The sequence below is a fragment of the Pollicipes pollicipes genome, unplaced genomic scaffold (genome assembly GCF_011947565.3).
Source record: "Pollicipes pollicipes isolate AB1234 unplaced genomic scaffold, Ppol_2.1 Scaffold_3087;HRSCAF=3621_pilon_pilon_pilon, whole genome shotgun sequence".
In the NCBI taxonomy this organism is placed as follows: Eukaryota; Metazoa; Arthropoda; class Thecostraca; order Pollicipedomorpha; family Pollicipedidae; genus Pollicipes; species Pollicipes pollicipes.
The window spans coordinates 44,126,875-44,136,472 of NW_023596225.1; positions in this window are offsets into that span (position 1 = coordinate 44,126,875).

The window sequence follows — 9,598 nt, forward strand, 5'->3', positions numbered from 1 at the left end:
GACAGTGACCAAATGCGGGTAGGAAGGGCAAGGTGGTCATACGACATACGGCATCTGTCATACGACAGAGCTCAGCGAACGAGTGAGAGAGTCAGTTCGTTGGACGACCCTGAACCTGTGCTGACCGTGGCGACTGAACGATTGGCGACGAAGCGAGCAGCACAGAACCAGACGCCCTGACCAGTACAGAGTACTTAGGGGTATGCATCTGCGAGGTGTAGGTGTCACAGTGGCCAGCGCGCTGCCCTTTCGTTGCTGAAACGTTGGCCCAACGTGCCATTTGCGAATATCTGCACACATCGGATGCGCGAGTAGAGATGTGTACAAACAAGGAGAAATGAATACGCTTGAAAGAGAGCATAGTACGCCACGTACTTGGAAGCAGCGAAGGTGCACTTGGCATTGCTGATTATATGTTCATTGAACGTATTCTGTAAAACTAAATGATCCAAGGTCAGGTCAGGTCAGGTCAGGAAGCAGGCCTGATCTGGGAGCAGTTAAGGTCAGGTCAGGGAGGTCGGACGCCTTCTCAGAAGAACTAGTGACGCCAGGCGACAGCTCTCATCTCGGTGACCTCCTGGGCTGCGTCAGGGCTACCGGCGCGTCAGCAGTGTGCAGCGGTGACCTCCCGCGTAGCCCGCCTCTCATGCCGTAACAGGCCAGACCCGCACCGGCAGGAGACTTCTGGGACGAGGTGGTAGCGCTGATGAAATAATGACTCGGATCATTGAACCAGTCGTCGACGTCACCGTTTACACGGCGCTTCCGACTGCCGCTTACGCGGCCATCGCCAGGTGCTTGATTGGCCCTGGGAGTGGTACGGACCTGCGGCTTGTGGTAGGGCAGAGCGCAGCTTTGTTTGCATCTCAGCCTCGGACAGCTTCTGGCGGCCGCTGCACTGCTGCCAGCCAACGATCTTCCGATTCGTAGACTGATATTCTGAGCACTGCGCTGTCGAGAAAGGCAAAGGGTGGTGTGCCAGTAATTGCTTCTGCTTGTTTCCAGGACTCTCTTACATGGTAGCTATATCATGTCAATACCTGCGTACGTACTGGGTGATACGGTTTGAAGTCAGCGTCACAGTGCCCTCCCCCCCCCCCCCCCCCCCCCCCCCCCCCCCCCCCCCCCCCCCCCCCCCCCTCCCTCCCGTGGTGCTTTGCACTTCTCACTGCGACTCTGTGCTGATGTTCTCTGCAACTTTATTTCATGCTGGTTGGTGTTCTCCGTCTGAGCTCGTGACGGAGAACAATAACATTGACATGGCCTCACGATATGACCTTATACTACGATCTCATGACATGACCTCATGATATGACCTCATGCCGTGACCTTATGATACGATCTCATGATATGACCTCATGCCGTGACCTCATGGCACGACCTCATGACATGACCTCATGACATATCCTCATTCTATGACCTCCTGACTTGACCTCACGACATGACCTCATGATATGGCCTAATGACATACCCGCTGTCATGCCAAGCCTCCTGTTTTTTTACCCGGGCGACTGCCCTTTCGTGCTCCTTTAGTTGGGTGGAAGTGCATCCGCATTTTACCTTCATTATCATGTTCCACAGCTACAGAGATACAGTACGCGTAGTTCTGCACGTTTCCCACAGGCGTCGCTGATGTGACCATGGTTATGGTTCTCCGTAACGTGATGCTGCTTCTGAGGACGGTTCTGATGCAGCGCTCGCAGATGCATCGAAGATTACCTGTTTCGGATCTCCTCCGTTTGCCGCTCCTCAGCGAACAGGAGGGGAGGACCGGGACCAGATCTGCGACAGTAGTGAAACGCAAGCCAGCTATCTGCGAACCAACGGCGGCTGACCGACACCTTCGATCCTGAGTCTTGTCATAGGAACGCATGTCAGACAGGCGTCTTGGCATGACTGCAACGCTGCACAGAAGCCAAACACGCACGTGACGAAGCTAAAAATAGCGTTAAAACGCCTATTTGAGACTATCCAAAGAGCCAGCTACCCGAAGAAGACCGTATTGGGGAGCACCACCGCCCCCCCCCCCCCCCCCCCCCCCCCCCCAATCTGCCAACTGAGTAGGAAACTACACCCCTGGGCACAGACATAATCAAACGGCGGGTGGTCCCAGCAAGCACGCTGAGCAGACAAGGTGTGTATCTGTCACCTCCAACCAACCTTTCTCTAAAAACGGCAGCGTTCAGGACGGAAAAGTCGACAAATGTGTCGGAAAGGTCACTTACATATTTCGTTAACATTGGCAATCATGAATTTACGATGAGTCAAAATCGGCAACGTCGGTAAGGCAACAGCGAACGATAATAGTCGTGCATGCTTCAAAATAGTTGTGCATGCACTTCGATCGAGAATGGCATCCTGCTTCGACTTCGACTTCGGCATCCTGCATCGGCGACACACGCATGTTCCCCGATGCCACATTCTTGTGCATATGCAGCTTTGGCGTGCGACCCTTCCCACCACCGCAGACACCGTCCGTGTGTCGAGCTGCACTCCTCGCTCGGCGGCCAGTGTGTGCTCTGAGTGTGGGTGTCATGCGTCCCGTCCCACCACGACAGACACCGTCCGTGTGTCGAGCTGCACTCCTCGCTCGGCGGCCAGTGTGTGCTCTGAGTGTGGGTGTCATGCGTCCCGTCCCACCACCGCAGACACCGCCTGTGTGTCGAGCTGCACTCCTCGCTCGGCGGCCAGTGTGTGCTCTGAGTGTGGGTGTCATGCGTCCCGTCCCACCACCGCAGACACCGTCCGTGTGTCGAGCTGCACTCCTCGCTCGGCGATCAGTGTGTGCTCGGGGTACGGGTGTCACGTGTTCCGTCCCACCACGACAGACACCGTCCGTGCGTCGAGCTGCACTCCTCGCTCGGCGGCCAGTGTGTGCTCTGAGTGTGGGTGTCATGCGTCCCGTCCCACCACCGCAGACACCGTCCGTGTGTCGAGCTGCACTCCTCGCTCGGCGGCCAGTGTGTGCTCTGAGTGTGGGTGTCATGCGTCCCGTCCCACCACCGCAGACACCGTCCGTGTGTCGAGCTGCACTCCTCGCTCGGCGGCCAGTGTGTGCTCTGAGTGTGGGTGTCATGCGTCCCGTCCCACCACCGCAGACACCGTCCGTGTGTCGAGCTGCACTCCTCGCTCGGCGGCCAGTGTGTGCTCTGAGTGTGGGTGTCATGCGTCCCGTCCCACCACCGCAGACACCGCCTGTGTGTCGAGCTGCACTCCTCGCTCGGCGGCCAGTGTGTGCTCTGAGTGCGGGTGTCATGCGTCCCGTCCCACCACCGCAGACACCGCCTGTGTGTCGAGCTGCACTCCTCGCTCGGCGGCCAGTGTGTGCTCGGGGCACGGGGTGTCACGTGACATGAAAACTGCTGTCCCGTGACGTTCAGTGACGTGGAGTGGCGGCTCGGTGACGTGGAGTGGCGGCTAGGTGACGTGGAGTGGCGGCTCGGTGACGTGGAGTGGTGGATCGGTGACGTGGAGTGGCGGCTCGGTGACGTGGAGTGGCGGCTCGGTGACGTGGAGTGGCGGCTCGGTGACGTGGAGTGGCGGCTCGATGACGTGGAGTGGCGGCTAGGTGACGTGGAGTGGCGGCTCGGTGACGTGGAGTGGCGGCTCGGTGACGTGGAGTGGCGGCTCGGTGACGTGGAGTGGCGGCTCGGTGACAGCCCTTCCGACCGTTTGATAAGATCGGTGTTATTGGCTGCGTTAAAAGTGATGTTCGGCAACAGGTGCATCCGCACCCGTCACACTTCTCGTCTCGGCATCGAACAACCTGATCTAAGGCGTCATCACATCGAGCAATGCTGATTTGGTTCAGGGATTGAGATTGACATTCTTTATAATATGACGAGTGCCGGCTATCTGCTCATAAAGATTTCTGAAAACGCCCACAAAAGGTAACGTTTCAGGTCAGTCCAAAACATTTCTGAAGAACTTGGCAGGGAGGCTACCGCTATTCGGGGAACACCCAAATGATGGATCGCGTGCGACACTGCTCGATCGCGCCCTCATCCCTGTACTTTCTGTGTCAGTAACGGTGGCGCAGGCAGGGGAGCGGGCACACGGGAAACGTGCCCCTACTTAGGTCCCAAGGGGGTTGATCATTGGGGGCCCGAACAATACAAATCGTTGGCCCGTGTCTCACCCCTGCTTGGGATATATACCCCCCCTCCCCTCCTCCACCAGGCCAAAACCGACACGGAGCCAACTGTTCGATGTTGGTGATTTCTGGGCTAAACAGGGGCTCGTATTGTAGGGGGCAAGGACCCGACGATTAAGGGGCCGATTTGGGGGCCCGAAGGGCTTAAAGGGCCGGCTAGAAGTTGTATTAAGGACCGGTCCGCATTGCCGAGCCCTCATATCCCAATCAGAAGGCCTCTTCGGCCGATTGTGACCCCTGAGTCGATGGGGGCCTCGATGTCGGTCGAGCACCACCAGTACCTTATAGCCGGCTCCGCGTTGATCTTGGTCTGAGGGCTCATTTCCCGGGCAGGACAAGGCCGGGGCCAGCAGTTTGCATTGGTCGAGATCCCTGGAAAAGGAGGTGTCCCTGTGTTGGTCAGGTACCTGCTGTGCCTTACAGGGGCGATGTGTCGGTAAGTGGCCCTGAGTCGGCCAAGGACCATGTCTGATGGGCCCAAAGATGGGCCCGAAGGACCGTTCAAAGACAAGCATCAAGGGTCCGACTGGAAGGCTGAAGGACTCAATGGCCCAAATGAGTGGCTGCTGGTCACCTTAAGGACCTGTTGCCTGTGGGGCCGTGACCTCAAATGCCAGAGTGCCTGTAATACCTATTGGGGACCTTTGGGACAGTGCGGCCCCTATTTAGGCCAGAGATCACCAGTACCGAACAAATCACCGGTGTCGGTCTGAGCTCTGTGGTCTCATTTTACAACCAGGGACAAGTCCAGGGCCCGTGATTTGCATTGTTCAGGCCCCTGCAACAACAAGGGGTCCACAGTGCCCAACAGAGGGTGCTGTGTCGGCGAGGTGTTCCGAGTCGACCAGGGAAACGGTTGCTGAACAGGACCAGGGACAGGACCCCGGGCGCCAGAGGGTCTCTTGTGTTGGTCGGGGCCCTCTGATAATGAGCGGATGTACGAGAACTTGTGAAAAATGTTCCCATTGAGGCCATGAAAGGGCCTTATGTCAACCAGCGTCCTAGTACCATGGGCGTAGGAACAGGGTGGGGGGTGGGGGTGGGGGGTGTCAGATGGGCCATGGCCCCTCGCTTTCGAGGTAGGGTGGGCAGCAGTATTAACTGCCCCCCCCCCCCCACACTCTTCAGATTAATGTTGTTTTTAGCTTACTTTTGCACCACATTTAGATATACATGCCGATTTAAGTACTTCACCAGCTATCTTCCTCAAGATGCGTCATATTTTTCGTTTGCTCACTGGCCATGGCCTGGTGTCACAGCAGGCTGACGCCACGCGGCCTTTGGAAACTGCAACGCCGGGTGTTCAGGCTGTTGTTGCTATGACTTGCGAGCGCGTATGTTCAAAACCATATTTCATAGTTTCTCATCAGTAATAAATTCTGAATGTGCCCTTGATGTTCTTCTCAAGGGGCCTCTTGCCCGGAAGGAAATAAAGGGCCTCATTGTTGTTGAGTAGAGTGGAGGTCTCATTATTGTTGAACAGAGTAGGTCGAAATGAGTTTTAAAAAGAGCAAGACCATTCCATGTTTGCCTAAGAGCGTTCATCTTTCGGAACGGATTAGTGAAAATTGCATCAAAAGGTTTGGGCATGCTCGCCCGCAACCTCGAGAGCAAGGACAGCGATGGTCTGGGTTGCAGATTCCGCAAAACCGAACGGCATCGGTCACTGAAAGTGCCACCAGACGGCGGACGCCGTGTTAATCTGTCTTCTGGACAACCAGCATCAGATTCCAGCACCGCTTCGCGGTGGTTTAAGGGCCAATCTGTTCTTATCATCAGTTTAAAAGTCGCACACGTGAAATATGCGCCCAGGCTGTCTTGTAGATATCAGATTTGCTGTCCTGAAGCATTCAAAAGTACTTCTTTTAGAAGCGTCATCATTTTCTTCCACTCGTTGACCACGACCCAGTATTAGCTGTTGAAATGACGCCGCGCGGCCTACGGAGACTGCAACGCCTGGCGTCGACGTTTTTTAACTAAGATTTGCGAGCACGCATGTTCAAAATTATGTCACATAGCTTTTATTACTAACCGATTCTAGTGTTTAAAGGCAGCTATTTCAGAACCGTTATCAGTTTCGTCCACCCGTGGCCCATGACGAAAAATTGACCACTAAGATTTGCGAGCGCGCGTGTTAAAAACCGCGTTATATAAACTGCATGACTAATCGGTTCTGACTGAATGTTAAACATTTCTAGACAAACACGGCTTGGCGATGTTAATACCCATGGTTGGCCACTTGATCTACAGTCAAAATTTTCACCCTCAAATTTCGATCAAACATATCGATCTACAACCTACCTTCGCAATGTTCTTAATGTTTGAAGGACGCAGATAAATATTATGAAAAGATTCTGAGTTCTATCGGTTTAAAAAGAGTCCACTAAGCCTTGGGAAATTAAGGACACCGGTGATTTATTCCATGCGGTCGTTAAACGCTTGATTTCTGCAGTTTATTGACCTTAACACGAGCTCGGGTGGGGGGTCAAATTGACTCGCCCCCCGAAGGGTTTTCCAGAATGATTTCCGAACGGCGGGGTCCATTCGTGCCATGTTTTGCATACCTGCAAAAATTAAATCGTTTAGCATAACACAATTTAGATGTACTTTGTGAGGTCGCTGGCCAATGGCAGGTCAAAGTCAGGCCATGGTTTCAGCGAAGTTAACTTCAGGGAATCGTTCAATCTGATGCAATAATGGAGTGTTAGACGAAGCCATACATTTCTGAGATGCTTTCTTAGGAAACACAAATATTGCATGAGGAATTACGTTGACCTGAGTTCAGGTACAGAGGTCAGACCAAGGTCAAAATCAGTCTGTTTTATTACTCCAGGGCTTGCTGCATGAGATAGTTTCTGGTGCTCATGTCGAATTTAATGACAGCAGAAACCGCATTACACATCTTCCATGGACTTCTTAGAGGTCAGAATAAGTCATTGACCTAAAATGACCTAGGCCAACATTTTGTTTTTAGAAACGTACTGACTAGCGTAATCTTTGTCGCTTGTTCAAATGCAACACTCAGGGCAGTTTTCTATGACTTTGGTCACCACGACCTTCAAAAGCTCAAAGTTACTGACCTTAAATGAGCATGTGGTCTTTTGCTTACAAACAGTTTTCTAGGTTTTAGGTGCAATTTAAAGACCAACCTGGAATTTGACCTTGTTTGACTTTATTTGACCCGAAGATCATGACCTAGGAACCTCAAACTTTGGCCTAAGTGAGTTCACGAACTGGTCAAAACACCACGTGCATTTGGTGTCTCTAGCTCTCTTAGGTCCCGAGATCTCATGGGGACCGAATTGAACCCCACCCGAACGAAGGGTGTCTAGCCGGCCACCCGGGCGCGTGTTAAAAGTGTAAGAAGAATTGATTTCACGGTAGCTACCGGTTTCTGTTCTGCTTAAAACGTAAAAATAACAATGAAACGAGGAAAACCGTATCCCTTGTAAACAAGCAAACTATATCCGGGGATATGTTTTGGAGGGATCACCATAAAGGGGGGTTTTGTCAACCCTATATTCCTCTTAGCAAGGCTCTGGCTACACCCTGCCTACAAACAAAAACAGATCACGTCATCTACGTTTAATGACGGGCAATTAAATGTCCGCTGGGCCAGTTCATACCTAAAGTAGGCAGCTTACCGGCGGCCTTTTTCTGGAGTGGTGCGGTGTTAGGGAAGATAATTCGGAAAAACGCATTGTTGCAGGTGTCCAACACATGTCTTGCATCCCAATTGGTGCCGATGCTGACCCAGAAATGTGCAACAAAGCAGCCATACCATCAGTTCGCGGTCAGTCACTCGAAAACAGCCGGGCCAGGACGCTGGCCACCGACGACGGACGGGAGCAGAGCTCAGACAAGGAATTTATGACAGAATGGTCTCCATTCTGTAGCTTGGTTTTCAAGGGAGAATCTTCAGTTCTATGGCTTTTGTCACGTGGTTTTTATCAGTTTCAAGCTTCCGAATTTGTTTCCGTTTAAAATGCCGCGACAGGTCTTATCTTTTGAAAAGCAGCCAGCGAAATGAAGGCGCATGCGAAACCTGTTGCACTGTGAGCCATCGGTTTACTTTCAAAATTCTCACCAGCCTATGTACAGGCCGTATTTTGGCATCTATCCTGCGGAGACAGACGCCTCCTCAATGATCCAGAATGTCTACCCGCTAGTGGAATTTCGGCTTGCCCAAGACAGACAACGTTGAAATGGACGAATTACCTTGGGAACCTGGAAGGCCTTATTTTCCGAATGCCATAGATGAGTCGGATAGGTGAGTGTATGCGTCAGTACACTCACTGCTCGGGATGAGCCTTCCCAGGGCTGCGAACAGCTCGGAATCCGGCTTCCCAGGGCTGTGAACAGCTCGGGATCGGGTTTCCCAGGGCTGTGAACAGCTCGGGATCAGGTTTCCCAGGGCTGTGAACAGCTCGGGATCGGGCTTCCCAGGGCTGTGAACAGCTCGGGATCTGGCTTCCCAGGGCTGTGAGCAGCCCGGGATCTGGCTTCTCAGGGCTGTGAACAGCTCGGGATCAGGCTTCCCAGGGGAATTTCTTCGCTGAAAGGTCACGTCCCCCAGACAAAACGTGCGTACGGAATATTGCAGTGCACAAAATGGGGAAATGCATAAACATACATGACTTGCCAAAGCTAGAAGCAAAACACCATAATAAAAACGGAACAAACATTTAAAATCAGCAAAGTGTGCTTGTCTGTTGAACCAGTTTTGCAGACTCCTTTTTCTCAACTCGAGGAGCCTAGGAAGCCAGATGCGTGACGCCAGCTGTCTTCTGTGTGGGCTGAAATGCTGGTGATTTACGCGTGATGTGGTGGCGCAAGATTGTAGGTGCCCTGCGAGCTCGAACAAAACTGGTGACACATTGGTGAACCCCTATTTCGTCCCGTTGAAAAAAAATCGAATTTGAATGCAAAGTTCAAGCTCAGGCAAAGCGAGGATCCTAATTTCCCGTGTTCATAACAATTGCAACAAAACGTGCGTCACATTGATGCTCTTGAAGTTCAATTTAGCTGCAACCGAAAAGAGAGCTTTAAGGTCACGGTCACCCAGCTTTAAAGGTCACGGTCACGAAAAGCCGGGTGCCACGACATTTCTTCATCTTCTGCAGCGAAATTGAACAAACCGAGTGTCATGTTGAATCAGAATCGACTGGGACTTCGTCCCGAGCCGAACGTAGATCAGATCAGCGCTGCTGATAAACGCCTGAAGCCTGCGCACGGTGCGGGATCGGTATCTCGTGCCAGGACGAGAGGCTGAGATGCCTGAACGGTATCTCGGCCGCTTGTCTTGGCAGACCTCCGCACCGATGCTCCGTGAGTGCTGCACCGATACGCGGGACTCAGACTCCTCCCACCGGCCTTTCGACCCCCACCTCCTGCTCCGCTTCTTCCGCGCGACACCGGAAACTCAGAGCGCCCGCATGTGAGCAC